This window comes from Canis lupus, chromosome 4 (genome assembly GCF_011100685.1).
Source record: "Canis lupus familiaris isolate Mischka breed German Shepherd chromosome 4, alternate assembly UU_Cfam_GSD_1.0, whole genome shotgun sequence".
Classification (NCBI taxonomy): domain Eukaryota; kingdom Metazoa; phylum Chordata; class Mammalia; order Carnivora; family Canidae; genus Canis; species Canis lupus.
In genome coordinates, this window is record NC_049225.1 from 34930802 (window position 1) to 34955045 (window position 24244).

General features: G+C 60.1%; 1 protein-coding gene, 1 long non-coding RNA gene and 1 other non-coding gene across 5 annotated transcripts in view; 1 reads left to right on the plus strand and 2 right to left on the minus strand.

The window, feature by feature from the left end:
- Window positions 1–24244, minus strand: part of GRID1 (glutamate ionotropic receptor delta type subunit 1) — a 639335-nt gene that overhangs the window by 534779 nt on the left and 80312 nt on the right. The gene's annotated exons all lie outside the window — the stretch shown is intronic.
- LOC106558713 lies at window positions 18991–22080 on the plus strand. Of its 2 annotated transcripts, XR_005358084.1 has the most exons (5): window positions 18991–19099; window positions 20176–20287; window positions 20405–20506; window positions 20612–20995; window positions 21231–22080. It is a non-coding gene; the product is annotated as an uncharacterized LOC106558713 (long non-coding RNA). The 2 variants fall into 2 exon arrangements; XR_005358083.1 differs by having other exon boundaries at window positions 20176–20506.
- MIR346 (microRNA mir-346) lies at window positions 21037–21131 on the minus strand. Its single transcript, NR_049487.1, has one exon. It is a non-coding gene; the product is annotated as a microRNA mir-346 (primary transcript).

Here is a 24244-nt window from a genome sequence, read left to right on the forward strand (position 1 = left end):
CAATGCCCAAGGGGCCCCTGCACACAGGGATGCAGCAGCTCCGCACTCGGGGGGGGGGGGGGGGGGGGGGGGGGGGGGGGGGAGGGTCCTGCCCCAGGGGCTCGATGGGGACAATCACAGAGACAGGACCCAGACCGATGGAAGTAACGTATGCTAGCCGAGTCACGTGGATCTAGGACGTGCCAAGCCCGGTGCCGGGTTCTGGTGACACGGTGCAGTCTGTGCAGCAATGACCCCGCTCAGCAGAACTCGGGGGACTCTAAGAGTATCACTCAGCTTTGAAGACCTCGTGAGGAACAGGGCCAGCATCCCGGGCAGGAGGAACAGGTGCACAAGGCCTGGAGACAGGAGGCCCCTGTGGTCTGGGGGTCAGCGGCCAGTTTCCAGATCCCAGAGGGAGCATCCGGGGCCCACACAAAGCAAAGAGGGCTACGGAGGGCCCAGAGGTGTTCCCCCGGCCAGCCCCGGCCACTGCGAGCCTGGGGGGGCCAGCCCAAGGTCAGCCAGGCAGGGTACCCACACTTCTACTTCCGGGGGGGAAGGGTGGAGGGGGAAGCCCCCAGAGCTGCTGTCGGAGGAGGGACCCCGGGGGAACCTCCCTCTGAAGGACCTGGCTCAGCCCCTCTTGGACGGCTTCTGCCAGTCCACATGGGTGAGACGGCAGACGGCAGGGGGCCCGAGCTGGGGAGCCCCCAGGAGGGGACGCGGTCCACGCCGGCCCTAGGACCTCGGTGCCAGCCCCGGGCCCCCTCGTCTCAGAGGCCCCACTAGGAGCACACACTCTGCGCCCCTCATCCCCCAGCAAGCAGAGCCTCCCGGTGCCTGGCATGGGGCTAGTTGCTGCCTGTGCCTAAACCATCTCTCCGAGGGATGACAGCCTGGTCACAGCCCAGGGAGCTCGAGCTCATAAGGGCAACCTGCCCCCAGGCACAACGACGACAGGGGCTGCACAGGGATTGGACCCTGACGGTGGACGAGCGGGGGTCACGGCCTCCCGCAGGGCCTCGCCCAGGCTCACAGCTCGCACACACCCAGGGGCCCCCACTGCTAGGGTGCATGCCATGTTCCTAGCAAGGACCCTGGCACAGGCAGGACACGACAGACCGGAGCTCCTGGGGCAGGTGTCCGCTGGGGGAAGACAGTCCGGGGGCCGGGAATCCGCACAAGAAGCCTGAGGCTCAGCCGCCCCCGCCCACCCTCTGCACACGGCCCCTGCGACCAGGTGCCATGGGGCTCGGCTCCTCCCCGCAGCCTGCGAGCCCGGCCAGACGGGGAACCTGACGGAGGGAACGAGGTGGCCATGGGAGGCGCTAAGGCTGGGGGAGCCAGGGCCACGCTGCGAGCTAAAGGCCTCCGGCACGTCGCAGAAACAGCCTCTGAGCTACACTGTCGCTGCCCATTTGCAGATGGGGAAACCAAGGCACGGAGGCAAGAATCACCTGCCCAAAGTGCTAGGGTGTAGGGTTCCCAGGCCTGTCCCCGCTGCCCCAGCAGGGCCCAGGCACCAGGCGAAGCAGGGCCCGATCCCCTGGGGTGTCTGATGCGGGCTTCCAGGCCGCGCTGCTGCCCCTTCCACACATGCACACCCACATGCACAACACACACACATGCACACACACATGTGCGCACACATGCATACACGTGCACAAACATGCTCACATGCACACATGTATGCACATGCACATATGCGCACACATATACATACACATGCATACACGTGCACACATGCACATATGCATATGTGCACACACATGCACCCACATGCACATATGCATAGGCATTCACATGCATGCACACATGCTCGCATGCATGTACATGTATGCACACACATGCACACACCCACATGCTCCTATGCAGACGTGCACACACATGCACATATGCATGCGCACTGTATGCACGCGTTTACATGCATGCACACACACGTATGCACACACCCACCTGCACATATGCAGACATGCACATGCATGCACACACGGGTGCACATGCGCACATGCATATATGCATAGGTGTGCACACACATACACACATGCACGCACTTGAACACACACACACATGCACGCACACATGCACACATGCGCATGCACACACAGCTCCTCTGTTCCTCTCCATGTCTCTGTTCCCAAACGGAGGCATAACTAGGGAGCACTGGGCGGTGATGCCAGAGCAGACACTCTCTCTAAAGCAACCCCACTCCCCACAGCACCCCTTCCCCAGCCCCAGCCCCCAGGACACAGCAACACATGGGAACGCCCAGCAATGTCGGCAATCCCGTCATCGCCCCCAACTGCAGCACAGGGTCCCTGGGAGGGGCAGGCTCTTCTTCCAGGGCCCACCTGGTCTCTGTCCAAGGCGGGCCCGGGGAGCAGCAGAGCCCAGGCTGCCCCCAGCCCCCCGGGAGGCCCAGGCACACACTGCAGAGCAAGAACTAGCGTCTGGCAGAGACACAGGATTTGATGCGGGAGCCCTGACTTCTCTGGCTGCTACAGATTAAACGGGGATCATGTCCCCCATCCAGGAGCTGGATTCGCTGCTGCAGCTTAAGACCTGTGCCTCCTCCGAACCATTATGCTAAGCAGCTCAGCGGTGGGGGGGCTGCACGAGGCCTCGTCCATCATCCTGGCAGCAGGAGCACAGGCCTGGCCACCGCCCTCCAGGGGAGGGGGGCGGGAGGGGCACCTTGCCCTCTCCCAGACGGACAGACAGCCGGACGGCGGCCCAGGCTCCCTCTGCGTCCCACGGCCCAGAGGCACCGCCCCAGTGAGTGGCTGTGATTCAAGACACCATTTCTGAGAGCCAGAGCTGCGCTCCTACTCGAATATCCTCAGAGATGTAAATTATGTGGGTTGAGCTAATGAGCTATATATGTATCCTTCATCCCCTAATTAACTGTGGTTTAATGAATTTCTCAGCGCATTGCTGCCAGAATAGCCTTGCAGCCCAAAAGATTTTTTCCCCTCCATTTCAGGTAAATATTTAAACACCCCAAATTAAAGAGAGCACCCGGGCCCAAAATTGGAGGTTTGATGCTACCCAGAGTAATTAGACCCCTGTCTCATTGATTCAGCATTTTCATCTCTTCCTTTCTCTTCCAGAAGCAATGGCGGGTCCCTCGGGCGCTAGGAACGTGGCCTGGTGCAGCCCCAGGGGCCTGTGTCCGCTCTCCTCCCCCAGAAGCTCCTCTCCCGGGTTCTGGGCAGCCGACTCCCCCCGTGTGGAGTCAGCCGGAGACACGACCCCCCTCCCCATCCTGGGTGGGCTGGCACGGAAATCCTCAGGGCAGGGAGGCTGTGTGGGCCTAGTGTCTTGGGAGGCGAGGACGCGGCCCACCCGGAGGCGCACCTCCCAGCACGCACTCCTCCCCCAGACACTCGACTGTTCCCAAGGCTCATTATCATTATCAGAGCTCCTATCGTCATTAGCCTCACTCCGCAACTTAGAGCCAGCATGTATCAGACATTTAAGGCACTAGAGTCCGGGGACCAAGCCGCCCAGAACCACCCCCCACCCAGGCCTCTCTGCCTTGGGCTCAGGGCCAGCTGGGGAAGCAGAGGATGCTCTGCCCTCACCTCTTCCCTGGCCCGGCCACCTCCTGCCCTCCTCTGACCACAGCAACTCAGGCAAAGCCACAGGCCCCTGGGAACCAGCCCCATGGCCCACCTGGGCTCCCCGAGGGATGCTGAAGGCATCCCTCCTCATGCCATGGCCGCCCCGGTGCCAGGGACAGTGTCTGAGAGCCAAGAGACGCCCAGGCAGGGGCTGGGCTCCAACCACCAGAAGAAACAGGCAGGGAGTTCCCGTAGACGGCTCAGCCGCCTCTCGCTGCCCCAAACCCAGCCACCCCCGGGGCCAGTTCCCAAGCAGAGCGGTGTGACCCTGAAGGAACTGAGGGTCGGTCCGGCCACACAGGGTCACAGAGCTGAGGCTCCCCTCGCTGACATCCCCGCTGTAGCCCCCTGGCCCTGCCTCCCCCAGACTCGCCCCCGCCCCAGGGGTGCTACTGCCCGGGTCTCTCCAGGTCACCACTGCCCAGAGCCCTTCCCACCTGTGCACCCTGCACAAGGGACCCCTGCGTCTTCCTGACACACTCTGAAAGCATGGGTGTCACCACTGTCCCTCTCCACAGCCACACCCCACCCAGGGCCTCCCCACCCCCCAGTGCAGGCCCCTGCCCGCCCCTCCAGCCCGCCCAGCTCAGAGCCTTCACTGGTAACCACTGAGATGAGTCCACCTATGCCGAGCCCTTGGGCAGCTCACCGGGCCGTGGCAGCCTTGGTCACCCCACAAGGGCCCGAGGGTGACTGAAGGCCCCTCTGCACAGATGAGGAAAGGGCTCCCCTCCCCACGTGCAGACAGGACTGTCTACCTTAGAGTCCCGTACAGGGCACTGTGCCTGGCACACTGTCGGCTTCATTAGACACCTGCTGGCGGGAGGATGGCACAGACACACGGACAGGCAGATGGACAGATGAATGGATGACGGATTCGTGGATGAATGCACAGATGGACAGACGGGTGGACCGACGGGTAGGGGGAAGGATGTAAGAACAGAGGGACGGACGGACAGAGAAACGGATGGACAGATAAACTCTCAAACTAATCAGTGATCTCCCCAAAAGGTTCGGAAGACCGGCCCCGGGGCTCCAGTAGAGGGCCAGGACTGGCAGGTCTGCCGCCTAAGGGTTTCTCCAAAGTGGGGGGGGCTGGGGCGCAGGGTCGAGAAGCGGAAGGGACAGAGGCGCATGGGAGCCAGGTGCACCAGGCAGCACGGAGAGCCGCCGGCCGGGCCCAGGAGGCGCCGAGGGCACCAAGCCATGAGCTAGACGGACGGGATGGGGCAGAGGCTGGAAGGCCCCCAGGCCCTAGGACGCTCGGGTGCCACGCGCACCCCTCTCCCGGCTCTGAGCGCTCGGGCGGCCCAGCACAGCCGGCCGGGGTGAGGGTGGCTGCCTGGGCAGAGCTGGAGCTCCCCAACGAGCACGCCAAGAGGCCCTGGCCTTTGCGCCTCTGTCTCCACCCATTTTCTGGAGTCCAGGAAATGCAGACTTTCCACCCTGGCCTGTGAAACTCCTTCCCCAAAAACCCAGGAGCAAAGCTCAGAGGCAGCATGGAAAGGGCCGCCTCTACCAGCAGTCACCTTCACCCGCGGTCAGCGCCCCCCACCAGCGGGAGGGGGGCGGAGGAGGGGAGGATGGGACACACACCCACCGGACCCCCCCCGAGGGTGCTGACCCCCCAGTACCCGCCCCTCTCCGCAGGAGGAAGCAGGACCCTAGGGGGCTGAAACGGCGCTGACCTTGGCGCAGAGCAGCAAACGAGCCCCAAAAACCCTCCCAGCCCCGAACACTTTCCCCTTCCGATGAGCAGAGGGCCCCACACCGAGTCGTCCCTACTCCTCAGAGACGGAGGGTTCCTGCAGTGCCCCCTCCTGACACAGGACCTGGGCACTGGGGCGATGACTGGGAGGCAGGACAGGACCCACCCTGGCCACCACAGGCCAGCGAGCTGCCCCCAGTCCCGCCTTCACAACTCCCCGCGAGCTGCGTCAGCCCTCCCCCTGCAGCCCCCACACACACCTGACTGCCCTGCCCTCTCAACCCCAGACCACAAGTCCAACAGTTACCCCTCCCTGAGGGCCATGCCCACCTCCCAGGCTCCTCTCCCACCCTGCACCCCCATCTGTCCTCCACTGACCCTGACTCACCTCCACCCGTCCCCCCCCCCCTTCCCTGCCGCAAGCAGAGAGGCGTTCTAGGCGGGGGCGCCTGGGGCTCCTTGCCCTCGACCACCGCCCCATCTGGCCAATGAATCTTTTCATTTCAGACGCAGGGCACTGCCCCCTCCCTGAGGAAACCTCCAATCCCACCCAGTTACGGGGCCACCAGGTCCCCTCACACAAGTTTGCTTGTACGTCTGTCCCTGCACAACAGACTCTTCCAGTCCTCAGTTACAGAGGCCCATCATCGTTTGAGGAGTGGATTATGGATAACTGGATGGACAGATGGATGGATGGACGGATGGACGGACAGATGACAGAGAATGGATGGATGATGGATGGACAGATGGATGGACGGATGGATGGATGGATGGATGGATGGATGGATGGATGGATGGACGGACGGATGACAGAGAATGGACGGATGATGGATGGACAGACGGATGGATGGAGAGATGGGATGGACGGATAGATGGATAACGGATGGACAGATGGATTGATGGACAGATGGATGGATAGATGGATGATGGATAGACAGATGGACAGATGGATTGATGGACAGATGTATAGATGGATGATGGATAGACGGATAGACAGATGGATAGATGGACGGATGGGCAGATGATGGACAGATGAACAGACGGATGGATGGATAGATGGATGATGGACAGATAGATGGACAGACAGATGCCTGGATGGAGAGATAGATGGATGGACAGACAGATAGAAGGGAATGATTGCACAAGATGGACGAACTGTCCCACTAAGGATGCCACATGAAGAAGCCGCAAAGGCAGGAGTCAACACGGACGTGTCTCCAGGGGCCAAGACTGCGTCCATGCAGAGCGGCCCCAGCACAGGGAGAACCAGCACATTTGCTCTGTCCGCGGCGTTCAGGCAGCTCTGTGCAGAGGCTCAGGGCTGGACGAGGCAACCTCTCCGGCAGCACCTCAACAGTGAGCTCCCCCGTCCCACCACCTGCCAGCAGCCCCTTCACTTCTAGTTACTTTCTCAGTGCACAGGCCCTCTAGGAGGGTGGCGTGCGGAGGCCACAGCATCAGGGGGTCTTCGTGGGCCAAGGGAGATGCTTCCAGTAAGTGGCAGGGTGCCGACCCAGCTCACACAGGTATGCTGCACCTCAGTTTCCCAAAGGGATGCTCAGCAGGCGTGTCCAGGGGCCCTTTTAGAATTCTGTGTGTCTTACATGCAACGTGACAAAATCACAACCAACCACACATGGTCTTGGGGCTGCCACCAACTCCTGCACCTGCAGTTCACAGACCCCTCATCTCCGCCAGGAGCTGGTGCCGTCAGGCCTTGAAGGCCCTTGAAGGGCCACCACCCAGCTCTTCCTGCAAAATCCTAGATATGTGACCTTCTGTGCAGTGCCCTGTAACAGCAGGCCCCAGATGGGAGGCCTGCGGGTCTGGAGTCGGGGGCGGGCACTGCCCCCCGAGCCTACTCAATCCACGACCCAGAAGGGTGCCACAGGAGGGCCTCCTCCAGAGGCCTCACGCTTTGGAATTTGCCTGCCATCAGGATCAGAGCCGGGGAAGGTGGTGGCCACAGGGAACAGGCCCTCGATTACCCAGCTGCCTCTGCGGTCACTCAGCAGTATCACCAGGCACCAGCGAGCGCGGACACCTCCCACCCACCTGCGCATGCAGGTGACAGCTCAGGGCCAGGCACCTGCAGAGGCTTCTCGAGGCCCAGCTGGGCCAAGGGCTGTGCGGGAAAGCCCCGTGAGCCAAACCTCCTACAGGAACGTCCTGACGGGCCTTTCATGTCCTAAAGCAGGTGCCTCCAGCAAGACCTTGGGCAGCATGTGCCTGTTGGGCACTGCTTCATGTCATCTCTATCGCCCCTCGGGGGGATGACGGTCAGTGTCCCTGTTTTATACGCAGGGAAACAGAGGCTGTGAGCTGACCGCCAGGAGCCCCATGACTAAGCAGCAGAGCCCGGTGCAGAGTCCAGGCCCTACTGAGCCCCAAGCCCACTGGGGCTGTCCCCTGGTCCCACAGACCTCTGAAGCAATGATGGGCCTACGGGGAGGCAGACACTGGACTTGGTCCACGAAGACGTTTGCCATCATGCCCAACCCAGAGGATCTGCCTCCAGCCCCGGGCTGCCCACAGCTGTCACGTCCACTCAGACCCTGGGCGCCCTGGACTCCCCCCGGCAGCTCCCATGCCTCAGCTTCCCCCTACCCCAGCACTCCCGGTCCCCTCCCTCCTCACAACACCGAGCACACCGCGCCTTGATCACCGACGGGGCCGTGCGAATGGATCGGGAGGGTGCGAGATTAAAGGGATGAACGAACGGATATATGTGGTTTGGCACCAACTCACTCTGGTGCGTGCATTCTTCGTGAGTCTGGGAACAGAGACGAGATGAGCCTTCCCCTAACAGGCTGCAGCCAAAGGCTTCCATTTTCCCAGGCCCGAGACGCTCACCTTATGAGCCGTGGGGCAGCTGAGGGACACCGTCTGACGCCCACCGTGCACGCAGGTGGAGGGGGCGTCTGCACAGTCCGTGCTCCCTAGAAATAACGGCGCGTCTCCGGGCGCCTCCAGCCGCGTGCCAGACGCTGGCGCAGTCTGAGTTACCTCCACGACGATTTCACGCTGAATTTGCTGAGTCTCCGAGCAGAGTCATAAACGTAAAGGAGGCACGTTTCTCCCGGCCTTCACTGCATCTTTCATCCAGAGAAGAAGCGGTGATAATATTTGTAATATGTTTACTGACAGGACCGGGGGCTCTGTGCAGATAACTCTTTTATGACACAAAGTACTTAACTAAGATGGAAAATGGCATTACTCATGTTAAATTCAAAAATGAGCATTTTGTCCCAGATTGCTAGAAACCCAGTAAATGTCATTAGCGATCCGAGGTTACAACGCAATCCGCAAAGGGTTACTCTCTGGTAATTACATCTCCTGTAGCTATAGAAACACGGGACGGGAGGCTGAGCCGGCTGGCATCTCGGTCCCCCCCCACCCCACCCCCCAGAACGGCTCATCTGCACGTTGTCGTCTCCAAAGACCAGGCTTTAAGTCATGCATCCCAGCAGCCTGCTCTTGGGGGAACTGTTTTCCCCACGGGCCCCACGACCGGGCTGCTGCGATCCTCCACTGGAAACGAATGACCCAAGACAGAGCCGAGGAAGGATGCTCGTCCTGTGGCTTCCGCACGGGAATGTGCCTCCAGAACGGGTGCCGGGCCCTCCTCCCCGGCTGAGGCAAATGCATTATTTACGGGCAGCGTTCTGTGGTGCGAAGCACTTCCCCACGCAGGGGCCCACACTGCCGGCTCCCGGCTCCCAGCCCGACCCTCGCAGCCCTCCCTCCAAGACCAGGGAACAAGCCCCTCCCCGCAGAGCAGCCTCGGAGCTCCTGGCTGCTCACACCCACCAGGTGCAGGCAGCACCTGAAGGCTCCGGGAACCGGGAGGACGCGCAGCAGGCCCAGGGGCTGGGGGGCACTTCCGGAAGCCTCAGGGGCAGTGAAACTGGTGGAAGGAGCCTGTTAGCCAGCGAGATGGGCCAGCATGTCCCTGCATCACCTGGAACTGCCCCCACCTTCCCTCACATCTATGACAAGCACCACCTTCCCTCATCTCATGTGCGTGACCAGCGACGGCTTCTCCAGCACCTGGCGGCCCGGTACCGTCCCTCTCCGGCCCCACACAAAGCCCCCAGCTTTCCTTGTCACCCATGAACACGAACACGCTCTGCTGCCACCTGTCACAGCATAAGCCCCCTGGGCCTCCTACCCCTCCGGCCGAGAGCCGTCCTCATTCCCAGATACCAGCCACACCCTCCTCCACACGTGTGTCAGCCGGCACCTGGGGATGTGACAGCAAGCCCCTCTGTCACCCCCGGGAGAGGAGACGCCGGGCCTGTCCTCATCACTTGCAAAGGACCAGGGTTTTCCCCAGTCATCTTCCTCTGGGCCAGCGGGTCTCAAAACGTGGTCCTCGGGCCGACAGCATTAGCGTCTCCTGGGAACTTGTCAGAACTCAACGTCTTCCAAGTTCTCAGGCCCCACCCAAACCTAATGAGTCGGAAACTTTGGAGGTGGGGCCCTGAAATTTGTGGTTTTTAGCAAGATTTCCAGGTGATTCTCATGCAACCACAGTGATTGCTCTGTAAGTTCACCTGGGGAAGGGGCGCCTGGGCAGCTCAGTGGGGTGAGCGGCTCCCTTCAGCTCAGGCTATGATCTGGGGTCCTGGGATCCAGCCCCGCGTCAGGCTCCCTGCCCGGCAGGGCGTCTGCTTCTCCCTCTGCCCCTCCCCTTGCGTGCTCTCTCGCTCTCTCTCTCTAATAAATAAATAAAATCTTTTTTTAAAAAAATCACCTGGGGAGCTTTCAAAAACCCTGAGACCCAGGTTGCACCCCCCAGACTGCAGGGGCCCTGGTGTCCCCGACTGTGCAAGTTCCCACGTGGCTCTCTGTGCAGCTGGAGCGGAGAGCCACACAGCCGGCCCCAGGAAGCACAAGCTCTGGCCCGGACGCGTGTCTAGCATGGCAGCTAGGGCCCAACAAGCTCCCACCCCATGCCTGACACTGGCCATCACCTGTCTGATGTCCAACAGCTGCCTCGAGGCCACAAAAATGCCCAGGGGACCAGAGAACCTGGCAGCAGACCTGCCCAGACCCACGTGTGCCACCCCCCCACCAGGTGTCCCTGAGCTGCCGGGTACCCCACAGCCGTGCCTGCAGAGGTGCTGCTCATCACCCCACTGACGGCCGGCTGCAGTAACGGGAAAGCGTCCAGGACCCAGATTAAGGGCTGGCCCCCAGGGCAGGCTGCCTGAGGGAACCCATGTGACAAGTCCTGCCTAGGCTGGGACCCTGAAACCCAAGACCCAGCCCGTCCTCGGTAGCCAGCATCTCTCCCTGATGCTCCCCGCCTTATCTCCAGCCCCACCTGAACGTCACCCCACGGTGACCCCTGCCCTCTTCCCTTGTCACCCACAAACACGAACTTGATTGAGAAAGGCCCGGAAGAAAACAAGCCGAAATGCAACCCCAACTGGTCAAAGTGGATGTGGGCTTTTCTTCTTTTCTTTCATTTTCAAAGATCCTGTCCTATAATTCTTATGTTACACTTATACTTTAAAATTAATAATTAAAACAAATCTTCCCTATACCTCAGGGCCTAGGTCAATGGCGCACACCTTCCCTGGCCTCTGCACCCTTGGGATGCCTTGGCTGAGCTCCCAACATCTGTGTGCACACCTGGCTGAGCTCGGAGCACCCACGGCTTAGGGGCCCTCCTCCTCCGGCCATCACCAGCTCCCTTACCCCGCGGCCAGCCTCGGGCCTCAAAGGAATCCCACACGGCCCCCAGGAGCCCTGGGGTACCTCAGCACTGTCTCCGTAAGAAGATAACCTGGCCCTCTCGGGCAGAGGCCCTGGCTGTGGCAGCTAAGGACACCAGGCCCGTCTACTCACCTGTGCTGGGCGGGGTCGACAGGTACACAGGTAACTCGAGGGGACTTCCAGGGCCCTCACCTCGGCTGCTCAGCCCAGCACAGACTCCTTCTCCGCTCTCTGCACCCCACGCACCCGCCCCTGGAGCACCATACAGCTGGCCCCAGGATGCACACGACAGTCAGTCACCAGAGCTCCTGGACAAACAGGATCATTCAGACCGCAGCCCTGCCTCCCCTTGAAGCAAGCCTGGAACAGAAATGCCCAAGTCCTCAGAAGTTACCGCCCCCGGGTGTGTCTGTTGTCTTGCTTAGGACAGCCCTCGGCAGAGGGGCAATTCCACAGGCACCCACCAAACCTCTCTCCCTCCTGGGGGCTCGACCGGCTGTGCTTCCCTCTCTCGTCTGGCCAAGGCAGGGGCTCTACTCCCACGGCATTTAATCTGCAAAAGTTAAATGTGTCATCACATGCCCACGACTATAATTAAACTCACCCTATTGGCAAGAGAATCTACAGGTGATGACAGACAAAGAAGCCCTGTCTCCACTCCAGGGACGCAGCTCCCTAACAAGCATCTCATTCACAGAATCGGGTGGGAGGGCGTCGATGGGGAACCGCACGGAGATTAGGTCGCACTTCTGTAGAAGCAGGTGCAGTCACGGCCGACTGGGCAGTCGGCTTCTCTAGCGGCACCTCCAGGTTCACCCTGGCATGTTTCCCATGAAGCGAGTCCCCGGGGACTCCCCCACCCCGGGCTGCCCTAACCCCCAGGCTCCTGCTTGGCTTTAGCCACCCGGAGGCACCAGCAGGCAGAGAGCTGAGCTGGGCCCAGACTGGCAACAGCTGTGGGTCCACTTGAGGACGCAGCTTCCCCCCGCCCGCTGCATCCTCCTCAGAGGCTCAGCAACACAGCCCTTCCCCTGCCCCTCCGGCCCACAGGGAAGGCTGGTCCCCTATCCCAGGTCAGTTCCTCTTCATCAACTGTTGTGGCCCTTAGGGATGTGTGATCTGCTTCTCGCCCAACGCTGGCTGATTCACGTGGAGACTCGGCACCTTCAGGCTAAAGCCTAAAGAGCTGGGTTTCAGCAAAGTATTCCAGAACCTTCTCCAAGGTGGGCTGGGTGCCAGTTACCATTAAGTGGACTCGGGGATTAACCAGGTCCAAAGCAGGACAATTCACAACAACCAGCAAAGTGTCCCTAGGGATGCCTGCTGGCCCTGTCCTCAGGTCTGTCCATTCAACTTTTAAGAGGGATTTGATAGAGGATAGTGACAGCTACTGACCCCGAATGGCAGTGTTGGGATCCAGAAAGATCACCAGACATCAGCGTAGAGCTGAGCTCCACTCTGTGCTCAAATTCAATAAAGGCAGCGGTACCCTGGGAAAGGCTTGGAGGGGACAGCCAGGCCAGGGTGCAGGACACAGGCACGCATCACCGAGTGTGGCTAAGGAGCCCAGAGAAAAGCCTGGCAAGCGGCCAGCCAAGTGAGAAGGTGACATGAGAGCCAGCTCCAGACACCTAAAGGGATTATCTCCAAGAAGATAAAGAACAGGGGAGCAGTGCCAAGGACTCTCTCCCTCTGATCCAATTAAAGTCGTCTGCAGCCACTAAAAAAAAGAGCACCAGCAGCACCAACAGTCACACGCAGAACACGGGCCCAGCCTCAAACCACAAGCTTCCTACCGCCAGCCAGGGTTCGGGGCGGGGGGTCTTACTCCAGGCCTTCAAGCTAGCGTCCCACCCCAAGGAGGCCCCCGAATCCATCGGCAAAGCAGGAAGGAACAACAGAGAGAACGCAAAGATGAACAAATAGGTAAAGGAAGTAAAATGTCTTTAGTCCCATAAAAAATAAATAAATAAAAGAAAGCAAACAGTACAATTCCAGAGGAATAGCCAACTTGAAAATAGATTCCAGCACAGAGCGTAAGAAGACTTTGGGAAAATGCTACCAGTTGTTTTCAAAGAGAACAAGAAACGCATCAATTGAATAACAGGGGTTAAAACAAAATTAATATCTCTATACAAATCGGTGGGTGCCAGGCGGGAGGTCTGGAGGGGGCGTGGGAGAAATAGAGGAGATTAAGGGTACAAACTTTCAGGTGTAAAATAAATATGAAAAGATAAATAAATTAAAAAATAAAAAATAAAATAAATATGCCACGGAGATGAAAAGTACGGCACAGGGAATATAATCAATAATATCGTAATAATGACTGGTGACGGATGGGGACTACACTCACGGTGGTGAGCCCTGAGCAACGCGCAGAATGACTGACTCAAACGCTGTACACCTGAAACTAATGGGACACTGCATGTTAACTGCACCCCAATAAACCTTTACATCAGTATAATCTCTATGCCCTGAATAAGACTGCTGTTGGAAACAGTAAAAAACAGAAATGACATTGCCAGACCCGTGCCAGGAACACACACACACACAAGAAATCTGTGACAATTAGTATTAGTAGCACATTAGTCAGTTTAAGCTAAGATGCGCTGTGACAATAAGCAAGCCCAAGGTCTCAGGGGCCGACACGTTAGCTGCAGGTGGGCCATGGCTCTTGGTCTGAGGAAGCAGCCCCCAGCGCTCCTGGCTGAAGGGAAACCAAACATGCCAGAACCGTGCGACGGCTCTCAGGCCTCCATCCAGGAGAGGCCTAAGGCACGCTCGCCCCCGCGTCACCAGCTGAGCAAGTCAGATGGGCAGGGACGACACCATCAGAGCAGCCCGTGCAGCTTCCCCCTGAGAGCCGCACTGAATATTTTGAACAATAAGGCAGCCCAGCACGTCCAGCCAGGACATAGAATCAGCGAGTAGAAGCTTTGTTTCGTGGGAAAGGTGATAAATATAAGAGAAAATGCTGGAAGAACCCAAAGGTAGGGGCTCTGATTCCCCAAGAAGACACAAGAAACAGACTGAAGCTATAGGCCCCAGTCTACCGGAAGAGTTCCCAGAGCTGAACAAAGAACCCACATTAGAAATCAGAAGGACACAACCCACCTAAGGAAACGCTGATGCACTGAAAGGAATGCTAAATTTCATGACTGAATAAATGTTTAAATCTCAAAGAAAAAGAGAAAGAGGTATCCTGATGAGAGACATGGTGCACTTGTGGGCTTCAGAGAGGCGCGTGCTGACAGGGGAAGTGCGTCCCACGTCCTTCACGGCCATGGCCTCAAAGCCTGGAGAGAACCCGTAAGAACATGGGATGTGCCTCCTTTAATGAGCTCAGCCCCTGCCGATGGGCAGACGGCCCAGGCCACCCCGGAGGCATAAAGACCAGAATGGCTGCTCTCAGACCCCAGAAGCATTGTTCTCTCCTCTCACCCATAAATCTGGATCCGCCCACGTTCACTGAGGACACTCTAGGGCCCATCCTTCCTCAGGTGCGTCTGTAAACTATTTGCATGCAGAAAACAAAACGTTTCTGAAATATTGAAAATGATGAACTCACATAAATGCATAGAAATAAAAACATGAATATATAATTACAAAGAAAAACAGGAGAAGCATGGGGACCACCACCATGCGGGTGAAATCATCTTCAAATCAGAGAAAAAGTTAATTACTTCAAATGTAATCCAGCTGAGAGCCCTCCTTCCCCCTGTCCCCCAGGGAATCGCATCCCTAAGAGCTCATGTCTGCGTGGGGGCACAGATGGGAGCAGGGGGCGGACCAGAGACAGAGATGGAGGCAGAGAGAAGAGGAAGGAGAAGGATGGAAAGAATCCAGTAAAGGAAAGGGAGCAAGTGAAGCAGGCCGGTTAGAGGCCGTGCCCTGACCTCCATCCAGAGCAGATGGTGAGCAAGAAGGTCCCTAGAGCACCTGGGGAGCTCAGCAGTGGAGCATCTGCCTTCGGCCCAGAGTGTGGTCCTGGAGACCCGAGATCAAGTCCCTGCAGGGAGCCTGCTTCTCCCTCTGCCTGTGTCTGCCTCTCTCTGTCTCTCATTATTAAATAGATAAAATCAAAAAATAAATAAATAAATAGATAAAATCTTAAAAAGGAGGAAGAGGAGGAGGAGAAGAAGAAGAAGAAGAAGAAGAGGTAGTAGTAGTAGTAGTAGTAGTAGTAGTAGTAGTAGTAGTAGTAGTAGTAATAAAAGTGGTAGTTGTTGTTGTTCCCTGGAGCCAAGCAGTAGGGCCTTCCCAGGAGGAAGAAGAAGAAGAAGAATAGTAGTAGTAGTAGTATTAATAGTAGTAGTAGTAGAAGTAGTTGTTCCCTGGAGCCAAGCAGTAGGGCCCTCCCAGGGGACATAGCCGTGGGAGGCCCCCGACCGCCAGGCTCCTGGAGAAGCTGGCCAACACAGGACTTCCCCGTATGAGTCCTTCCTGGGGGAGGTGAGAACCCAGGCAGTGGTTTCTTAACCTGCTGGCATGTATTCAACCAAAATCAGTCTCTCCTAAGCTTCTGTGAGTCACCCCCACCTAATCCTTAGACACCCGAGTCTGCACCCCTCAACCCCACAGCCTGTGGGGCGGCCCAGGCAACAACCGCCCTCCTCCCCAGTGCCCCGTTCTCCCTTCTATCTTCCACGGGGAAATTCAAGCACTGCCCGTGTGACCTCTAAGACTGACAACATGCCAGGCATGAAGCTCCACGCTGTGGAGACAACTTCATGACAATCCTCCCAGCATCTCTTACAGCCAGCGGGTACCAGTATCATCCTCATCTTAGAAATGAAGGAAGCAAGGCTCGGGAAGTTAGGTGACTCTCCCAAGGTCACAGAGCAAGTGACAGGGCTAGATTTAGAAGCCAGGTGGGGCCTGAGCGACCCGCAGGTGCCCCGCTGCCTTCCTCGTGGGCACTGCTTAAACGGTCCCTGCAGCGCACTTCAGCCTGGACCCCAGCAAGGTCCCCGGGAGCTCACGATCCCAGCGGGGACACAGACACAGTGAAATGAAGCACGCCATAGCAAGTGACATCACGGCGGGCCCAACGCGAGGCCGGAGAGGCCGTGTTCAAGGAGCTGGGCCCAAGGAATAAGCGAGTGAGGGGAGGTGGGCACGGCACCTCCAGAAAATGGAAAATCACCGGTCAGCCCCACTTCCCCAGAGCCCGCTCAGGAGTGTGATAACCATGATAACAGACACGGACAGTGATGGAAGGCGAGCTCCCAGGGGAGGCCCCGCGGCCAGACTCCACAATTACCAGCCGCTCGCCGGCAGCTCTGGAGCTGACAAGACAGACAGTTCCCTCGCCTGCGATGCAGGAAATGTTTTGTGTTTTCTGCTTCGGCTTTAATTCTGAGCTAAACAAAGACCTGGCAGGTGGGAGATGGAGTGCTGCCCAGGGAGCCCATCCATGCCTCCCAAACAGGGTTCCGAAACCAGCGGAACAGCTGGGGCTGCAGGGGACATCACTGTCGTCCTTGGAAGGGCCCATCCCGGGACCTCCCGGCCCACGTCCTGGGGATCGGAACACGTGGCCACCTCGGGCAAGCCCCACAAGGGTCCAGGCTCTGTTCGTGGAGGCTTCCTCCTCACACCATGGGAGGTGGTACGAATATTATCCCAATTTTGTGGATGAGGAGACAGGCTCACCTGGATCATGTGACTCTGCAGCATCACAGACAGAGCCAAGTTGAAAGTCACCCTGTGAGAGCCCAGAGCTCCAGGTGGTAGGGCCTGCAGGAGCCCAGGAAACAGGCAGGTCAGACAGGGCCTGCCAGCATGGGAAGGGGGTAGGGTTCGAAACTGGCCACAGATGGTCCCACGCCGTGGCAAGGATTAGGTGTGAAAACACTAGCACCAAGCCTGGCACCAGGGAAGTGCTCAGTAACTGCCACTACCCCGAAGGCTGAAGGCCTCATGAGGGCAGCGACCTCATCTGCTCTGCCCCCCTGGGATGCCAGGGCCTCAAGGGTGCCTGGTGGCCCTGCCAGGAGATGCTCAGCAACTAGGGATCTGGGCCCCACGGATGCTCTGTGGTTCTGCGACAGGCTCCACACTCCAGACCCAAGCCCAGAACATTTTCAGAACTTTCCTTTTCCAAGCTCTTGGCTTGATCAGTCAGACATTCTGGTGTGGCAGGTGAGGAGTGAGCGGGGAAGAGACATGACGAAGGAGGCAGGAGGCAGAGCAAGATGCAGACAGCACACCGCCCCAAAGGCCAGACCCCACCACGGGCAACCCAAACTCAAGGGCCCCGGGCGGGCGCACAGAAGCAGCATCCAGGGGACGTATGTGTCCGGGCGGCACCAGCACACCAGCCAGCCCTGCTCCCCAGTCCGACCCCCAGGAAGCACAACACGGCCGCCCCGCTCACCATCACGTCTCCAGAGACCAGCACGGGACCTAGTCCAGAGTAGGCATTTCATCAATATTTGTTACAGAAATCACTGCCCAAGGAGCCTACTGGGTGCGGGGCACTGCTCCAGGAGCTTCACTCTTCATAACCAGGCTCCTTGGGCAAAGTGGAAGCATTACACCAGGGTTGCCAGGTGGCAAAAGGGAGGCTCAGAGGGGAAGAAGCCATTTGCCTAGAGTTAACACCGCCAGGGGGTGATGGCAGCGAGTCGGCCTTGGCCTATGCTCCTTCCACTGCTACACGTGCCTCCTAGGGTGAGGATGGACGAGAAAGGGGCTCTTTTGGAACAGAGAGAGTATTTACTCTCCCCGAGCAGCTTCTCTGAGCCCTGTGCCTACCGAGCCCAGGGCAGCCGGGGCAGCTGCTCCAAATCTGCCAAAATTTAGCTCAGGCCAGAGCCAAGTCTCCCCTGAGATCCTGGTCCCACCCTGCCAGGAGCCTGCCAGGCACTGGGCCACCCCTGGGGAGCCGGGAGGGGGCCCAGCCACCCTGAGGATCTTGGGTCCTTCAGCCCAGGCCCCTGGTCCAGGCCCGGGGTCAGGGTTCAGCAGCACCCGGACTCCAGAGTCCCCCACACCTCTCCTCTGCTTGGGCATCAGGCTCCAGGGGCACGGGCGGGGCCTGGGCTGGAGTGGGCGTGGCCTGGACTGGAATGGGCGTGGCCTGGTCTGTGGTGGGCGTGGCCTGGGCGGAGCCCGCCCGCCGCTCCGCCCCCAAGGTTAGAGACCCGGCTCTCCAGTCCGGGCTCTCTAACCCGCGTCCCCGGAGCGGCCCTTGGAGCTCCGAGGAGTTAGAGACCCCGCCCAGATGCTCGGCTGGGGCGCCCTCCGCGCCCCGGGGCCCGCCCCCGCCCCCGCCCCCGCCCGGCAGGAAGCGCCCCGCGTTCCCAGGCCCCGCCGCCCCCTCCCCCGGCGAGCGGAGCCCGAGCATAGGCCGCGTTTGTGGGAAGCCGGGCTCCGCGCGCGGAGAGGGAGTCGATTTATTCTGGAGAAAACATCTTTGTTCTGCGAGTGAAGGGGAGCCCTTTGCAACAATTTAATGCTCTGTTCGCGGGCCCGGGGGTGGGGCGGCAGCGCGAGGCTCGGTCCTCGAGGCGGAGCCGCACATAATGAGGCTTCTCACTGCCGCTCCCCGCCGTCCTGCCAAAAGCCAGGACGGTTATTTATCCATTAATCTGACATTACACCCCCTGCATCTGATCTGCTTAAATAAATTTGGTGGGTGGAGTGTGCGCCTGGCGGAGAAACCCGCGCGTCCCATTTCCGACGCGCCAACGCGTGCGCCCGAGCCTCGCCAGCTCGCCTTACCCTCCTGGGGCTCTGCGGGGCCGCGGCCGCACCCGACCCGGACCCCGACTCGGACCCGGCCCGGACCCGGACCCGGACCCCGACCCGGACCCCGCCCGGCGGAACCCCGACCCGGACCCCGACCCCGAACCGGACCCCGACCCGGCCCGCTCGGCGGGACCCCGACCCGGACCCCGACCCGGACCCGGCCCGACCCGCTCGGCGGGACCGACCCGGACCCCGACCCAGACCCCGACCCGGCCCGACCCACTCGGCGGGACCCGACCCGGACCCGGCCCGACCCGCTCGACGGGACCGACCCGGACCCCGACCCGCACCCCGCCTGGCCCGCTCGGTGGGACCCCAATCCGGACCCCGACCCCAACCCGCCCGGACCCGGACCCTCTTCCGGCCCTGCATGGACCTGGATCCGAACCCTTCTCCTAGCCCCACCTGGACCCGGACCCGAACCCCTCTCCCAGACGCCCCCGGACCCAGACCCAGACCCCTCTCCCCGACTCACCCGGACCCAAACCCTTCTCCTAGCCCCATCCGGACCCGAACCCAAACCACTCTCCCAGCCCCTCCCGAACCCAGACCCTCTCCCGGCACCACCCAGACATGAACCCCTCTCCCCGCCCCACCCAGACCCGGACCTTCTCCCCACCCCACCCGGACCCTGACCCTGTTCTGGCCCCGCCCAGACCCGAACCCCTCTCCCCGCCCCACCCCAACTGAACCCTTCTCCTAGCTCCACCCGGACCCAGCTCCACCCGGACCCTGACCCTCTCCAGCCCCACCTGGACCCACCCAAACCCTTCTCTCGGCCCCACCCGGACCCGAACCCCTCTCCCGCCTCCACCCCACCCAGACCCGAACCCCTCTCCCCGCCCCACCCAGACCCGGACCCTCTCCTGGCTGGCGGACCTGGAGACAAGCCACCTCCTTCCGCCACCATCTACAGGTGGTAGGGAAGAGGTAGGACACCTCAAACCCGGACCCCCACTGTCTGGGCTGGAATCCCGGCTGTGCCACTCAGGAGCTGGGTGACCTTAAAATATCACCACCTTCTGTGCCTCAGTTTCACCACCTCCTACTTAGGGCTATTGTGAGAAATGAAAGAGTTAATATGTATTTAAGGTGCTTAGAACAGTGCCTGGCACATGGTTGTTGTTGCATAAAAATTAGTTTAAAATATAGATAATGTTTAAAATCCACATAAGTGTTGTAAGCAGGGCTTTGGAGAGGAGCCACAGTTCTGGGTCCTAAATGTGACAAAGGGGCGTAGGGCACTGGTCTGCTGCCCCCCCACCCACCTCCACCCACTTCACTCAGTTGAGGGTGGTCATGGTAGGAGGGTCATGGAATAGCTCATTCCAGCAAAGGTCCCACTGCTTGAACGTGTCTGAAATCCCTTTTTCCGCCCCACAGCTTGTGTTTTACAGAGGAGCAAACTGAAAGCCAGAGAGGGGAAGGGACCCGTCCAGCGTTCAGCAAGTTCACAGCAGAACTGGAAGGAGAATCCAGGGCTTCTATCCCCCAGGTCCAGCTCTTGGTTCTGGGCTTTTTGATTCGGTTTTGTTTCCCTGCAGCAGGAGACTTCCTGCCCACTCACCCCATTTTCAGTGAGGAGCTCAGCAGCCTCTCTACCTATCACCAGGTCAGGACCACCCATCACGATGCCCAGCTGGGCACCCTCCTCTCCCCTCCCAGCAGCTGGAGCACCCCCCACCCCAGGAGCTGAGAACCTAACCTATGGCAGGTGAAACCCCGAGACCCTCAGACTTTAACACCCCACACCCCGGGGGGCTGGCCACCCCTGCACATATATCCTTCATTTCTCATTTCATCTTCTGCTTCTCTGCAGCATCTCCTTGGCCCAGAAATTGCTGGAATTTCCTATGTGTCCTCTCTAGATCTTGTCTGCCCCTTGGCACCCTGTACCTTCATCCCCAGGGCTGAGTCTGTGCCCTGCCCTACAGGCTGGAACCCAGCACTAGGTGACACCTGGGGCCTGCTGCGCCCGCCCGGCCACCACGTCCACCAGAGCCTTGGATGCGGCACTGGCCCGCACGCACCCAGCCTGAGCTCACCGCACCCCTCTGGGGCTCTCCCCAGCCAGGCCCAGCCCCAAACACCTCCCAGAGGGCCGGGAGTTCCACCTGGAGAAGGACGCTTCCACAGTCTTCTTGCCCGGGAGAGGCAGCCCGAGGCCCCACGCAGGCTGCTGAGGCGAGTGGAGAGTGAAGCGGTGAGTCTGTAACCAGGGAGAAGCTCTGTCCCACGCAGGAGCCGCTCTGCCCAGGCAGCTGCAGGCCCAGCCCCTGCCTCCTTCCGAGCAACAAAGAGGCAGGCATGCGGGCAGACAGACGCCCACCACAGAGACCTCCCACTCGATTGCTGTGTCACTATCTGCCCCCTCCTCCCGGCCCCACAGAGGGGGAAGCCCCTCCGACCTGTCACCAACTGTACCCTTTGCCAACCAGAAGCTCCCAGAGGAGAACGGCTGCCTCCGAACCTCCAGGAAACCCTCTGACCGTTGCCATCTGCTCCTGAGGCCTGCCGAGACCCGAACCAGCCCAGCCCTTTCCTTCCTAGCCAACTCGGAGAACATCAAAGTGCTGGAGGCAAGAAGAAAGTCCCCAGGCCACCCACTGGGGGCAGAGTGGGGCAGACTGGGGCCGCTCAGCAGTCCCAGCAGGCTCGTGCTCCTGACACCCCTGCCCTGAGCACAGTCTCATCTTAAATAACTGTCCTCACTAGCCCCCTGCTTTACCTCCCTGGCTGCTCCCTCTCTTTTGACTCCTGTCCACCCTGCAGCTCATGGGCACCCCGACCAGTGCTGCTCCTGGGAAAGTGATCTGAATCCTGAGTCGCAGCGGCTTCGGACCACTTCAGCTGGCCCCAGCCCCTGATACCCCGTGCCAGGCACTGTGCCAAGTGCTCTGCAGTCTCAGGCTCGGCTGGAGAACACGCCTCCCGTCTTACAGGGGAGGACACAGGCCGGCCCCCAGGCACAATGCTTCTAAGTGGCCCAGCCTGAATTTAAACCCAGATGTGTGTGAATCCAGAGCCCCAAGCCTTCCCAGCAGGCCGCGGGGGCTAGCCCGCCCACACAGCTGTTCTTCCCCATGAATGAAATCAGACACGGAGCCTCACTCCCACAGCCACGCAGGATGGAGGAGAGCTGGGCCCTGCAGGCCGTGTGTCCTGGGCGTTCTAACTGGGGGTCTGGCTTCCTTCAGGGCCGCTAAGACTCACCTGTCATTGGCAGCGCGAATGGAAATCAGCATTTTGCAGCAATAAAAGGCCGCTCCTGGTTAGACATCAAACGAATCCATCTTCTCTGACAGTTAATTTTCATTTTGCAACTTTCCCTGGTGACAACGGCAGGTAACGACCCTGGGCATCTGCAAAGTCGCGGAGCAGCAGCCCAGCCACCCACACCCCTGGCTCCTGGCTGCCCTGGTTCAGCGCCCCCCACCCTTCTGTGCCTGATCAACAGCCCCCTGCCCCTCGCTCCCCAGACCGAGCCCACAGAGTCACCCCTCTGCCCAAGAACGCGTCGCAGGGCATCAAGCCCGAGCCGCCCTCCCTGGGACACTGCAGAGCTCAGACATGAAGCCACCGGCACAGGCGCTGATGGCTCCCTCATCCTCACTGATCCGCACCCCCACCTCCATCATCACACACCCCCCAACATGCCTCTGGCCCCAGCACCTGCCATCAACCCTCAAGGCACAGCACCAACGACGCTCTCGGGAAGTCCCCCAAGCACCCCCTTCTCCGTCCCCAGGCCCGACTGCAGAGCACTCCAATACCTGGCACCACCTGACCACCTCCAATGTCATCATCAACCCCAACACCATGTCTGACCCCCAAATGCACCTCACAGATTCCCAGCACTCCCACACAGCTGGGGAGCCCCTGAGTCCCACCCAAGGCTTCCCCCATCTGTGCGGGGGGGGGGGGGGGGGGGCGGGGGGCAGAGGCAGATGAGATGGAGCCTTCTCCAGAGGAAGGCCCTCTGCCCACTCTCCCGACCTCCGATCTCTGCTGGGCCGTCGGCTCAGCTCAGAGTCACCAGGTGCAGTTCGCCACAGCCAGCTCTGCACCTGCTAAGAGAAAGGACAGCAAGGCCAGCCCGGCCCTGGACTGGGGCTCGCTGGGGGGCCCCAAAGCCAAACACAGCAGCCTGGCTCAGGAAACCCCCCAAGGGCTCCCCTGCACCCTAGGACTCACAGCCACGAGGAAGCTTAAGTTCATGGGAGGGTCTTCCAGTGACCCTCACCCCCTTTCCTGCAGGGCTATGGCACCCAGGGCTGCACCCTGCTCCAGCCCTCCACCTCCCCAAATGCTTCTCTCCTAGTCCCACCCTCCCCGGAGCCCCTGACCCCAAGAACAACACTACCATGTAGTGAGTGCTCCCGTGTGCACGGCACGGTGCCCGCCAGGCTGTCTGTCCATCTTGGGGCCAGGCCAGCCTCACGTCACTGCATGGACTCCAGCCCCGGAGCAGTGCCTGGCATGCGGGGAGAGCAAGAAGCATCTATTGAATAAATGAACAGAGGCCTTTGGACCTGTGCTCCTGTGAAATCCCCTCGCCGCCCCGCAAGCTAGGTACTCATTAGAGGAAACAGAGCAGACGAGGCCTAATTCCCGCAGCCCTCAACCAGCAGAGGCACAGACACAGGGCACTCCCGGTCCAGGGCCTCTGCTCAGTGCTGACCCCCAGAGAGCCCCATGCAACAGGGACGACGCATTAGGGCAGCTCGGCCCAGCCCTGCCCTGTGCGGCCAGAGCCAGACGGAGTGCAGCTCCAGGCTCCAGGCACAGGAGGACCCATTTCCTCCTGACTCCAAACCACAACTCCAGGAAGTGCAGGCAGCAGCCCCTGCATCTCCCTGGCAACCCAGGAGCTTTTGTTCTTGAAGAATGGAGCTGATTCATCCCCCCAAAGGGTGAACAGCAGGGGCTGCCAGCAGCAGCAGAGGAGGGTCTAGACCCCATGCAGCCAGGAGTGGCCCAGGCCCAGCTGATGCCCCCGGGGAGCCCCCATGCCCCAGCTGGGCTCCAAAGCAGCATTCCCAGTGCTGTCCACACCGCTGGCCAGAACCCCACACCAGGGATCCACAGGGCGAGCCCCACTGCTGGCCCTCCCACTGCTGGGCCTCTTGCTCTCCACCACACTCCCATAGGACCTGGTGGCTCCAAACACCTGGCCACAGGCCCTCACCCAACACCACGCCCTCTCTGTACCTCTGCACCCCGGTCCCTCAGCCTGCAAAGCCCCTTCCTTTCTCATCCCTTGCTGAGACCTCTCATCCTTGAACCAGAGGCTCCGATGTGGCCCCTGCCCCGCCCTCAGTAATTCCCCCTTTAAGCAAAATGTGTCACGGCTGCCATGTACCCCACAACACCATCTCTCCCAGAGGCCTCCCTTTCTTGGGGCTGCGCCATCCCTCCACTGGATGGTGAGCCCCTGGAGGCAGGGAGCAGG